Below are 12,467 nucleotides of genomic sequence, written 5' to 3'. Positions count from 1 at the left end.
CAATGTTTATTTTCAAATGATCATCGAATTCCTTCTTGAATGCCTGAATTGAACCTGCCCTGGTGGGAAGTGTCCCCCATCCATACCATAGCAGAGCAGTGTGCAGACGTGCTTCCACCCAGTGGATTGGACTGGATTGGATTTGTTTATTGTCACGTGTACCGAGGTACAGTGAAAAGTAGTTTTCTGCGAGCAGCTCAACAGATCATTAAGTACATGAGAGAAAAAGGAAAAAAAGAAAATACATAATAGGGCAACACAACATATACAATGTAACTGCATAAGCACTGGCATCGGATGAAGCACACAGGGTGTAGTGTAAATGAGGTCAGTCCATAAGAGGGTCATTTAGGAGTCTGGTGACAGTGGGGAAGAAGCTGTTTTTGAGTCTGTTCGTGCATGTTCTCAGACTTCTGTATCTCCTGCCCGATGGAAGAAGTTGGAAGAGTGAGTAAGCCGGGTGGAACGGATCTTTGATTATGCTGCCCGCTTTCCCCAGGCAGCGGGAGGTGTAGATGGAGTCAATGGATGGGAGGCAGGTTCGTGTGATGGACTGGGCGGTGTTCACGACTCTCTGAAGTTTCTTGCAGTCCTGGGCCGAGCAGTTGCCATACCAGGCTGTGATGCAGCCCGATAGGATGCTTTCTATGGTGCATCTGTAAAAGTTGGGAAGAGTTAATGGGGACAGGCCGAATTTCCTTAGTTTACTGAGGAAGTATAGGCGCTGTTGTGCTTTCTTGGTGGTAGCGTCGACGTGGGTGGACCAGGACAGATTTTTGGAGATGTGCACCCCTAGGAATTTGAAACTGCTAACCATCTCCACCTCGGCCCCGTTGATGCTGACAGGGGTGTGTACAGTACTTTGCTTCCTGAAGTCAATTACCAGCTCTTTAGTTTTGCTGGCATTGAGGGAGCGATTGTTGTCGTTACACCACTCCACTAGATTCTCTATCTCCCTCCTGCATTCGGACTCGTCGTTATTCGAGATCCAGCCCACTATGGTCGTATCGCCAGCAAACTTGTAGATGGAGTTGGAACCAAGTTTTGCCACGCAGTCATGTGTGTACAGGGAGTAGAGTAGGGGGCTAAGTATGCAGCCTTGCGGGGCGCCGGTGTTGAGGACTATTGTGGAGGAGGTGTTGTTGTTCATTTTTACTGATTGTGGTCTGTTGGTCAGAAAATTGAGGATCCAGTTGCAGAGTGGGGAGCTAAGTCCTAGGTTTTGGAGCTTTGGTATGAGCTTGGCTGGGATTATGGTGTTGAAGGCAGTGTTGTAGTCAATAAATAGGAATCTAATGTAGGAGTCCTTGTTTTCGAGATGCTCTAGGGATGAGTGTAGGGGCAGGGAAATGGTGTCTGATGTGGACCGGTTGGAGTGGTATGCGAATTGCAGTGGATCAAGGCGTTCTGGGAGTATAGAGGTGATGCGCTTCATGATCAACCTCTCGAAGCACTTCATTACGACTGACGTCAGGGCCACTGGTCGGTAGTCATTGAGGCACGTTGCCTGGTTCTTCTTTGGTACCGGTATGATGGTGGTCTTCTTGAAGCAGGTGGGGACCTCTGAGTGGAGTAGGGACAGGTTAAAGATGTCCGCGAATACCTCTGCCAGCTGGGCCGCGCAGGCTCTGAGTGCACGACCAGGGATCCCGTCCGGGCCTGTCGCCTTCCGAGGGTTCACTTTCAGGAAGGCCAATCTGACTTCGGAAGCTGTGATGGTGGGTATGGGTGAATTATGGGCTGGTGGGGCATTCGCCAGTGGATTGTTGGTTACCTGCTCGAACCGAGCATAGAATGCATTGAGTTCATCGGGGAGGGGTGCACTGCTGCCAGAGATACTGTTCGGCTTCGCTTTGTAGCCCGTTATGTTGCTTAGTCCTTGGCACAACCGCCGAGAATCTGTCTGTGACTCTAGCTTGGTTTGATATTCTCTCTTGGCATTTCGGATGGCTTTGCGGAGCTCGTACCTGGATTTCTTGTATAGGTCAGGGTCGGCTGCCTTGAACACCTCTGATCTGTCCTTCGGTAGGGAGTCAATCTCGCAATTGAGCCATGGTTTCCGGTTGGGGAACGCATGTACTGCTTTCTTTGGCACGCAGTCATCCACACATTTGCTGATGAAGTCTGTGATGGTGGTGGCATGTTCATTTAAGTTGGTCTCTGAGTTCTTAAATATGGACCAGTCCACTGTCTCTAAGCAGTCACGTAAGAGCTCTTCTGTCTCCTCGGACCAGCACTGCACAACCTTCTTAGCTGGATTCTCCCGCTTGAGTTTCTGCTTGTATGCCGGGAGAAGGAGCACCGTCTTATGGTCTGATTTCCCAAAGTGCGGCCGGGGGATGGAATGGTAGGCGCCCTTGATTTTTGAGTAGCAGTAGTCAATAGTGTTGTCGCCCCTGGTGGGACAGGAGATGTGCTGGTGGAATTTTGGCAGTACACTCTTGAGGTTGGCCTTGTTGAAGTCTCCGGCCAAGATGAACAAGGCCTCCGGGTGTTCTGTTTCGTAGTTGTTTATTACTGTGTATAGTTCGTCCAGTGCCTTCCTCACTCCTGCCTGGGGTGGGATGTAGACAGCTGTGATAATGGCTGAAGTGAACTCACGTGGAAGATAATATGGGCGGCACTTCACGGTCAGGTATTCCAGGTCTGGGGAGCAGTAGGTCACCAGAGTCGCCACATCCAAGCACCAGGAGGAGTTGATGAGGAGGCAAACCCTCCCAACCTTCGCTTTGCCTGATGATGCCGTGCAGTCCGCCTGGTGAATTGAGAAGCCTTCAGGTTGTATGGCACAGTCTGGTGAGGCGGGGGTGAGCCACGTCTCTGTGAAACAGAGCTCACAGCAGTCTCTTACTTCCCTCTGAGAGGTAAGTCTGGCGTTAAGTTCATCCAGCTTGTTTTCGTTCACTTGGACGTTTGCCAGGTGTATGCTGGGGAGAGGGGTCCTGAAACCGCGTTGCTTCAGTCTAACCTGCAGACCGCCGTGTTTCCCTCGCTTTCTCGGTCGGCGGCTGCTGCTGGATGATCCTGGGATCCGATGGGAGAAGTCTGACCTTGTGGAAGGTAGGTGGTTGCGTCTGGCGGGGTCCAGGGCGCTGGCGGGGATCAGGGCGCTGTTTACGTATCTGGGGTCACATCTGGCAGGGTCCCGGGCACTGGTTGAGGTAGAGGGGTTGCTAGGGGGGCATGTTTGTGATCTGGATGGGTCCCGGCGTTCTGCGGGCACGGGAATACCTTGCAGCACGTTCCGGCCCTTACGCGGGGTCGCCGCCATTTGGGGGATCCTGGGCCGTGGGCAGGGGTTTCCTGAGGCAGGTTGGGCTGGGTCCCATGGTCTGTTCCCACACTGGGCGCTCCTGGGGTCGGATCTTGAAGTAGGCCCGGTCAGGCCTCCATGTGGATTTTTGAGCATGTTTTGAGCAGTGTTTTGAGCATGTACGGTACCGTGTCAGTCAAGACTAGAGACATATGCTTCTCTCTCAAGTCCACAATGGGTAAATAGGGGGATTGTGGGGCAGAGGAACCAATTGATCCAGCGGAGAGACCCCGGAAACATGTTGTGTATACTTCAAACCCCGAATGGGAAGCTACCACTTTCCCAGTTGCCCCAAGAGCTCTCGGGAGGAAATGTCCCAGTGCCAAACCCAGAGCAGGAGGAGAGAATGTTGTGAATTTCTCTCCTGGACTGACAGTGTTGGAGTTTGGAAACTCCTTCTACAGGGGGTTAGAAGCGGAGGATTTACACAGCAAATACAAACCAAGAAAAATGGCTGTCTCCTCCTGAATTTCTATCCTGGACTGACTGAGGAATTTTGTAAACTAAAACAATTACAGCTGCTGGGATAGATTGAACAGATTGGGACTGTATGCTGGCACAGTGGTTAGCACTGCTGCCTACAGGGCTGAGGACCCAGATTCGATCATGACCCCAGGTCACTGTCTGTGTGGAGTTTGCACATTCTCCCCTTGTCTGTGTGGACCTCATCCGCACAACCCAAAGATGTGCAGGTTAGGTGGATTGGCCACGCTAAACTATCCCTTAATTGGAAAAAAGAATTGGGTATTCTACATTTATTTTTTTAAATGAACATATTGGGGTCTATTTCATTAGAAAAAGGAAGAGTTAACAGTGAGCTGATGGAGATCTTTAAAATGATCAATGGATTGGACGGGGTAGATATGGAGAGAATGTTTCCACTTGATATTTCTTTACTCAGAGACTGGTGAGAATCTGGAACTAACAGGAAACCACTGAGGGCAAACAGAGATAATCTCAAAATGAAATCAGATGAATCCGTGAGAGAAAAGGGTATAGAAAGATATCTAAAAATATATATATTTTATTAGATCTTTCATTTTTTTAGAAACAAGGAGAGCTTAATAATTCCTCATTTTGTATCTATTTTCGATATTTATTTGGAAAATGTTTTACTTTTCTGCCCTGACAATAGTTAAGATAACATTCTTCGTCTTTAATAGGAATCAAATTCTGGTGCCTTCGTACTTTAAGATTCCCAGTGTCTTGTTTAGATCCCTCCACAGTTCAGGATCCACTCAATCATGAGAATTTTATCTAGGTGGTCTGTATAATTTGTTTCTAATTTCATTGATTTCTGCCGCAGCGCACCCCATGAAAATAAAAACATTCATTGGTCACTGAATTAAACTTTCAATGGCGGGTACTTTGCCCAGTATGCCCCGCGGTGGGGAATGCCCTCTATTCACACCACAGGAGCGTAGTGCGCAGGCGCAATACCGCCCAGTGTTGGAGCAGGCGCACTGCTGGCGATGCTGAGTCTCTTGTCAGTCGGATCTCCAAACTGGTGAAGAAGCGGAAACGCGGAGGAATTTTGGATCCGTGGATGGACGGGGAGGGAGCCGGTGCCTGGACGGGGAGGGTATATAAACACCTGCTGAAGGCCTCAAGACCCGAATACGAATCTGCGGGTCCCTCGTTTGCAGTTCTGGGTCTTATCCCGGAAAAAGGGCAAGGTGACCGGCCGCCATCTTGATTCACCGGGGCGAGAGCGCATGCGCTGGTTTCTTGGTGGGCGGAGCTTCAGCGTCTCTGTTCGCACCTGGGTCCTCGTGCCTAAACCGCCATACTTCCAATTGTCTTCCCACTCCCGGTCGTGCACTAAGGCGGACTTTCATCGGTTTCCACAGCTAATAACTCCTGGAACTGGTTGCTAGTTCGTTATATCGTGCTTATACCTTGAGTGGTGCCCCACATAACAGCAAGCGTGGCTGACCAGGAGTTTCTCCCACTCTTACCGTCAGACATTCCAGAATCATCATAGAATTTACAGTGCAGAAGGAGGCCATTCGGCCCATCGAGTCTGCACCGGCCATCACAAAGAGCACCCTACTGAAGCCCATGTATCTCCTCTATCCCCGTAACACAGTAACCCCTACTTAACATGTTTTGGACACAAAGGGCAATTGAGCATGGCCAGTCCACCTAACCCAAACATTGGCATGTTTGGAAGTATTTGTAGGTTGACACACTCAACCTATTTGACCGGATTATGAACACACCATCCTTGGTCATCAAGTCCTGGGGTAGGAGCCGAATCCGGAGCTTCTGGCTCAGAGGCAGGGACACTGCTCCATGAGCAGCCCTCCCCCCCCCCTCCCAGTCTATTCAGCAGGCTGCAGGTGATGTCTTTGGCCTCAACGAGTCCATGGGCAAATTATATATTCAGTGTGAAAGGTTGCAGCTCTGGTATAGCTACCTGAAGGGTCTGTTCCTCAATGTTTGGTTACACTTCAGCCGCATGCTCCTAATTTTTGGCTGCCCAGTGTGAAAGGGACTAGGTAAGTCAGAGGATCTTCTTTGGGGCCTGACTCAAACAGCAATTTGTTGGACTTGGTTGAGTCAGTCGCATGGTGGTGAGGGTGACACCGGCTGAATATAAGAAATAGGAGCAAAGTAGGCCAATCAGCTCATCGAGCCTGCTCCACAATTGAATAAGACCATGGCTGAACTGATTGTGGCCTCAGAGCCACTTCCTTATCTTCCCTCATAAGGGCTGCCGGCCTCTCGTCCATGGTCATGTCTGTGTCTGGGTGGGTCTGGGGAAGGAGCATGCCGTGTCCACCAGTACGGTTCATAACCTTCACCATCAGTGGGTACCTCAGGGTACAGAGTGTCTCATAAACACTGGTAAAAACATTCTGGTTTCACAAGGATGATTTCCTTTGCTCTTGGTAAAGCTGTTTTGCATATTTCGGGCTCTTTTAGTTTGATTGGACAACATGTTTGAGGGATCAAGAGAAGAATGTTCCAGAGAAACTAGAATTGTCTGTTCTGAATTTCTATCCTGTACTGACAGTGATGGCTTTTGTAAACTCTGTTTACAGGATATTAGGAGATGTTTTGTCGGTGGAAACTCCAACCAAACATCACATCAACATCTGTCGGTCTCACTCGATTCATTGGGACCTGAATATCATCACGCTTTGAATGTGGGAGGCAAAATCTTTGTTCTGTTATGGGAAAAGATTTCAAACATCAGTATGACTGGAAAAACAGCGAGCCGCCCCCCCCCCCCCCAAGTGAGATTGATCCAGAGAACTGACTGTAAAGAGCTTTAACCAGTTACACAGCCTGAAAAAAATCACATCATTCAGGAGAAACCATACATGTATTGTGTGTGTGAACGAGGAACTGTATGTCCAACCTGGAGAGACACAAGGACGTCTGCACAACGAAGAAACCATGGAAATGTGGGGACTGTAGGAAGGGATTCCTTTGCCCATCCCAGCTGGAAGCTCATCGACGCAGTCACACCAGGAGAGACCATTCACCTGCTCCGTGTGTGGGAATGGATTCACTCTTATGTCCATCCTTCAGTTACACCTGCGCGTTCACACTGATGAGAGACCTTTTAAATGTTCTGACTGTGAGAAATGCTTTAAAATTTCACCAGATCTAATTAAACACCACTTTGTTCACACGGACGCGAGACCGTTTGGGTGTTTTCAGTGTGAGAAGAGATTCAGACGGTCGTCTCACCTCATTCAACACCAGCGAGTTCACAGCGGGGAGAGGCCGTACATCTGCTCTGTGTGTGGGAAGGGATTAATTTCATCGTCTGACCTGGTGACCAACGGATTCTCACAGGGGAGAAGATATTTACCTGCTCTGTGTGTGGGAAGAGATTTGCTCGATTATCTCACTTACTGACACAACAGCGAGTTCACAAGTGACTGTGGAGGTTAGATTCTGGTGTTAATCACATCCTTCATTTGTTTTTGTTGCTGTTAGTAACTCCTGTAACTGGGCTGGAGTTTAATATTCCGGATATCTGTTCAATAAATAAGTGTCCATTCTCCCCGTGTTTGCGTGGGTTTCGCCCCCACAACCCAACAGATGTGCAGGGTAGGTGGATTGCTCATGCCAAAATGCCCCTTAATTGGGAAAAAAAAATTGGGTACTCTAAAATTATTTGATGAAAGCTCGTCAGATTCTGTGTTATCTTGACAGATGAAGAGAGGATGTTTCCCCTCATGGGGGATTCAAGAGGGAGTGGGCAGATTGTCAGATTAAATGGTCCCCCATTGATGATAAGAAATGTCTTCCCTCAGAGGGTGGTTAGTCTTTGCAATTCTCTTCCCCAGAGAGCAGTGGAGGCTGCATCATTAAATATATACAAGGCCCAGTTAGAGTTTTGATCGAAAAGGGAGTTGAGGGTTTTCATAGAATTTACAGTGCAGAAGGAGGCCATTCGGCCCATTGAGTCTGCACCAGCTCTTGGAAAGAGCACCCTACCCAAGGTCAACACCTCCAGCCTATCCCCATAACCCAGTAACCCCACCCAACACTAAGGCCAATTTTGGACACTAAGGGCAATTTATCATAGCCAATCCACCTTAACTACACATCTTTGGACTGTGGGAGGAAACCGGAGCGCCCGGAGGAAACCCACGCACACACGGGGAGGATGTGCAGACTCCGCACAGACAGTGACCCAAGCCAGGAATCAAACCTGGGACCCCGGAGCTGTGAAGCAATTGTACTATCCACAATGCTACCGTGTGGGTGACACGCAGGATAGTGGAGTTAACGAAACAATCAGATCAACTATGACCTTATTGAATGGAAGAGCAGGCTTGATGGGCCGAATGGCCTGCTCTTATTTTCTATGTTATGGTCTCTGTGTCGAGGACATGAAGCGGTGTGTATTGATCTATTGATCAACATGAATTAGCACATTGAGGAGAATTGGGAGGTGTAGATAAGTGAGAATGTGGGAGACGGAGTTTTGGGGAATGAGAGTGGAAAGAATGTTCCAGAGAACCTAGAATTGTCTGTTCTGAATTTCTCTTCTGTATTTACAGTGATGTCATTTGTAAACTCCTTTTATAGAATATGAGAAGGGGAGGATTTGGGGACAGAAATCTCAGAACAAACGTCACATCAAGATCTGACAGTCACTCGATTCATTTGGACGTGAAAACCATCAGGCATTTTAACATCAGTGTGACTGAGAAAGCACCGAGACCCACACAACACACACACGAGTGAGAGAGTTCCAGTGAACTGACTGTGGAAACATCAGTGTGACTGGAAAAGCCCCGAGACCCACACAACACACACCCGAGTGAGAGTGTTCCAGTGAACTGACTGTGGAAAGAGCTTTAACCAGTTACACAGGATGAAAATTATAACACCATTCACAAAGGGGAGAAACCGCACACATGCTCTGTGTGTGGATGAGGCTTCAACTGATTGTCCAGCCTGGAGAGATAAGGACACCGGCACCTTGGAGAAACCGTGGAAATGTGGGGTCTGTGGGAAGAGATTCAGAACCCCATCTGAGCTGGAAACACATCGACGCAGTCACACAGGAGAGAGGCCTTTCATCTGCTCCAAGTGTAGGAATGGATTTGCTCAGTCAGCCACTCTGCTGACACACCAGCGGGTTCACAGCAGAGAGAGGCTGTTCATCTGTTCTCAATGTGGGAAGGGATTCACTAGTTCATCCACTCTGCTGAGACACCAGTGAGTTCACACTGGGGAGAGACCGTTCATTTGCTGTGACTGTGGGAAGGGATTTAAAGATTCCTCCACCTTGCTGACACACCGGTGAGTTCACACTGGGGAGAAACCATTCACCTGTTCAGGGTGTAAGAAGGGATTCCGTGATTTATTCATCCTGCTCACCCACCAGTGAGTTCACAGCGGAGAGAGACCATTCAGCTGCTCTGTGTGTGGGAAGAGATTCACTCAGTCTTCGAATCTGCAGAAACACCAGCGAGTTTGTTCTGGACTGAAGCCTTTCACCTGCTCGGAGTGTGGGAAGCGATTCCGTGATTCATTCCATCTGCTGACACACCAGCGGGTTCACACAGGGGAGAGGCCGTTCGCCTGCTCCATGTGTCAGAAGAGATTTACTCATTCATCCACCCTGCTGACACACCAGCGAGTTCACACTGGGGAGAGGCCGTTCACCTGCTCCATGTGTGAGAAGAGATTCACTCATTCATCCACCCTGCTGACACACCAGCGGGTTCACACTGGGGAGAAACCGTTCACCTGTTCTGTGTGTGGAAAGGGATTCACTTGATTTTCAAATTTTCTGAAGCACCAGCGAGTTCACTCTGGGCAGAAGCCGTTCAGCTGCTCCGAGTGTGAGAGGGGAATCATTGATTCCTCCCACCTGCTGAGACACCAGCGAGTTCACAAGTGATTACAGGGGCTGGATTCTGCTGTTGTTAATAATAATCTTTATTATTGTCACAAGTAAGCTTACATTAACACTGCAATGAAGTTACTGTGAAAAGCCCCAAGTTGCCACACTCCGGCGCCTGTTCGGGTACACAGAGCGATAATTCAGAATGTCCAATTCACCTAAGAAACATGTCTTTCGGGACTTGTGGGAGGAAACTGGAAGAAACCCATGTAGACATGGGGAGAACATGCAAACTCCACAGACAGTGACCCAAGCTGGTAATCGAATCCTGGTCCCTGCCACTGTGAAGCAACGTGCTAACCACTGTGCCGGCATGCCACCCATCACATCCAGGGCTGAACTATGTTCACTCTGACAGTTGGTGAAGTGGACAAGGGGCTGTTTCTGCTGGACTGGCCGGTTTTACAATTTTGCTTCCAGTCGATGTTCTTTCAGCCTGGGAGTGCATGTTTCCACTAAAATGATCTGCAAAAGCAGAAATAGTAAATTAATTTTAACCTGGATAGTAAATATTGTTTTTCCAACGACTAGAGGCGTCTTGTCTTACATCCTCATTCCGAGTGTTGGCAATCTGATCAATCTTTCTCCACTGATTTCTCCACTACTCTCACTGCCTGTCCCATCGAGAGGTCAGTCCACATTCTGATATTATCCACCCAGGCCATTTTGGGCCTTCCTTGTACACGGTTTCCTGGTGACTGGAGGCCGGTGTCCAGTGGCGCACCACAGGAATCTGTGATGGGTTTGTCATGGATATAAATGACATCGGTGACTATGTGGTGGGGGTTTTAGGATCAGTACGCTTGGATGACACAAAGATTAGCCGGGTGGTTACTAGTGAGGTTGAGTGTGTTGGGTTATAGGAAGATCTCGATGGGATGGTCAAAATGGTAAAAATTGGCCGATGGAATTTAACCTGGTAAAGTTCGAGATGATACACATTGGAAGGAGTAATATGACAAGGAAGTATTCAGTGAATGGCCTGACACTGGGAAGTTCCGAGAAACAAAGAGACTTTGACGTGTTTGTTTAGAGATACTGAAGGCTGAAGGGCAGGTTAACAGGTTGGTGATAATGGCATATGGGACACTTGCTTTTATCAGTCGAGGCGTAGATTACAAAAGCAGAGAGGTCAGAGAGGGGCTTTTCACAGTAATTTCATTGAAGCCTACTCGTGACCATAAGCGATTATTATTATTATTAGGTCATGTTGGAGTTGTATAGAACTTTGGTGAGGCCACAGCTGGAGTACTGTGAGCAATTCTGGTCGCCACATTATAGGAAGGATGTGATTGCACTGGAGAGGGTGCAGAGGTGATTCACAAGATGTTGCCTGGGATGGAACATTTAAGTTAGGAAGAGAGGTTGGATAGGCTTGGGGTGTTTTCGCTGGAGCAGAGAAGACTGAGAGGCAACTTGATCGAGTGCACAAAATTATGTGGGGCATGGACAGAGTGGATAGGGAATAGCTGTTCTCCTTAGTTGAAGGGTCAGTTACGAGAGGTCACAAGTTCAAAGCGAGGGGCAGGAGGTTTAGGGTGGATTTGAGGAAAAGCTTTTTTGCCCAGAGGGTGGTGACGGTCTGGAATGCACTGCCTGGGAGGGTGGGACAGGCGGGTTGTGTCACATCCTTTAAAAAGTACCCTGTAAATTAAAATGGGAAAATGTGTCATTTGAACCATGGAAGTCCAGAAAAACTTGAGATTTTAAAAAGTAAAGGATAAGTCCCACAAAGGGATAACAGCAGCAGCTTGTTTGAAATACAGATAGCTTCACAGGCATTAAAGAACACAGCTCGGGACAACTCATCCTGTTTTTCAAGTTAAAAAGACATTCGATCAATTTAAATTCTTAAGTTATATAAAAGGGAACAGTATTTCACACTTCCTTAGAAGTGCATTATTTTACTGAACAGTTAAAAAATGAACAGCCAGGATCTTAGGTTTAAATTGGGGGATAAATGTTAGGCATGAAACCTTGCTGACACTAGTTAAAAATGAAACAACTGCTTTCCAGATAAAGAAACACACAAGGTGGAACGTTTATACCATAATTTTCACATTTTTGACGTTAAAACCTTTTTAGCAAATAACCAAGCCGGATAAGGTTAGAGTTACAGGGGGCGACCTGCCGCTGACACCAGCTGACCCTTAAAAGTGCAGAGGCGAACTGCCTCGATCAACACGAGTTCTTACCCAGTATCGAGACTGAAAAAACATCACTAGAGACAGATATCAGACAAGCTGCTGACGAAGCAACAAACAAATTTAGTACCTGCCAAAGAAATGCATTACACTTCCAGTGGCAGCCATGGAGGAGGAGGTCGCATATTTGATAGCTCCTGCCTGTAACAGACTTTTTGGACCTTTCCCCCCTGTTTTTCTTTTGATTTTATGGGATAAATCAGTGAAAAGTGAGACAGTAAGGAGAAATCCTCCTCCGGTGTGTGGAGAATTGACCAGAAGTGGCCACGTGAGACGACAAAGTCCTATAAGGGAGACGCAAGAAGAGCTGGTGACACGGGACAGCATGGCGGAGGGCAAGGGCCACGGGGAGACGGCACAGTGATCGACGGAGCAGCTGGTGAAGTTTTTTGAGGATTGCTTCGCCAAGCTGAAGAAGGACACGCTGAACCCGATTAAGGCTTCGATTGATCAAGTGGTTCAGAATCAGGAAACCCACGGGAGAGCGATCCAGGAGGTGGAACAAAGGTTGTCCAAGCACGAGGAGTATATAACCGTGCTGGAAAGCAAGGTGGGGATGATGAACGAC

The 12,467-nt window shown here is 48.2% G+C and overlaps 1 long non-coding RNA gene across 1 annotated transcript; it reads left to right on the top strand.

Moving 5' to 3' along the window:
• The first annotated feature begins 4,728 nt into the window (after window positions 1-4,728).
• On the top strand, window positions 4,729-11,608 carry LOC140418273 (uncharacterized). The gene is made up of 3 exons (XR_011944907.1): window positions 4,729-4,989; window positions 6,361-10,826; window positions 10,900-11,608. It is a non-coding gene; the product is annotated as an uncharacterized lncRNA (long non-coding RNA).
• The last annotated feature ends 859 nt before the right edge of the window (window positions 11,609-12,467 follow it).

Source organism: Scyliorhinus torazame, chromosome 5 (genome assembly GCF_047496885.1).
Source record: "Scyliorhinus torazame isolate Kashiwa2021f chromosome 5, sScyTor2.1, whole genome shotgun sequence".
Classification (NCBI taxonomy): domain Eukaryota; kingdom Metazoa; phylum Chordata; class Chondrichthyes; order Carcharhiniformes; family Scyliorhinidae; genus Scyliorhinus; species Scyliorhinus torazame.
The sequence above is the reverse complement of the archived record's forward strand: the minus strand, read 5'-3'. Positions and strand labels throughout refer to the sequence as shown.